Here is a 1005-nt window from a genome sequence, read left to right on the forward strand (position 1 = left end):
TATGTTTTTTTATTATCTTTATAATTATTATATGTTTAAGATATTGTAAAAAAATATCATTTTTATTTAATGTTATATTAAAAGACTAAATAAAATATAGATAACATTGTTTTTATTACTTACCACCTAATTACATGTCAATGGAATTGAAAGAAATGTAATTATTTGAATTAATAGTTATATTTGTTTAGAAAAAAAAAATCATGTATCAATGTAACCCCACTTCACTTAAATTAAAATATTTCATAAAATAATTATCAAAAAAAAAAATTTCGGACAACATTGATAGTTTGGCTAGCTTACTATTTGATTTAATGAATAAAAATAGGGGGTATCAAAGTAACCCCATATGTGGTAAAACTTTGATAGCCACACATGACTTTAAAAATATATGTGGTTAAGATTATAAAAAAAATTTTTTTTGATTAATTCTTGTAGAGAAATATATATTTGAAGTAAAGCAATTTAATTAATACAATTTTCTTTACCATAGCATAAGTTAAATGAAAATACAACCAAAAAAACTAACGAAAATTATCAAAGTAACCCCATTTTACGGTAGGCGTTTTGTCGATAATTTTGCTAAAATCGCGAAACCATTAACTTATTTACTGAAGGATGTAACCTTCATGGACTGATAGGTGTGAAGAGGCGTTTGTGAACTCAAAAACAAACTCATAAACCGCCATTACTAACCTATCAGATTGGGAGACGGGAAATTTAATTTAATTACCGACGCGAGCCAATTTGCAATTGGTGCGGTACTCTCGCAGGGATATTCCTACTGACCAACCGATTGCGTACGCAAGTCGTACTAAATAAGCGGAGATTAATTACAGTGTGATACAGAAGGAACAATAGCCATAATTTGGGCAGTAAAGTATTTCCGACCTTACCTCTGGACGAAAATTTAATATAATTACAGATCACCGACCTCTTGCTTTTTATTCGGTCTTAGATGTTCTTAACTCGTACGATGGAGATTACAACTATCAGATACGATGC

This window comes from Melanaphis sacchari, unplaced genomic scaffold (assembly GCF_002803265.2).
Source record: "Melanaphis sacchari strain LSU unplaced genomic scaffold, SCAv2.0 Contig1811_pilon_pilon, whole genome shotgun sequence".
Taxonomy (NCBI): Eukaryota; Metazoa; Arthropoda; class Insecta; order Hemiptera; family Aphididae; genus Melanaphis; species Melanaphis sacchari.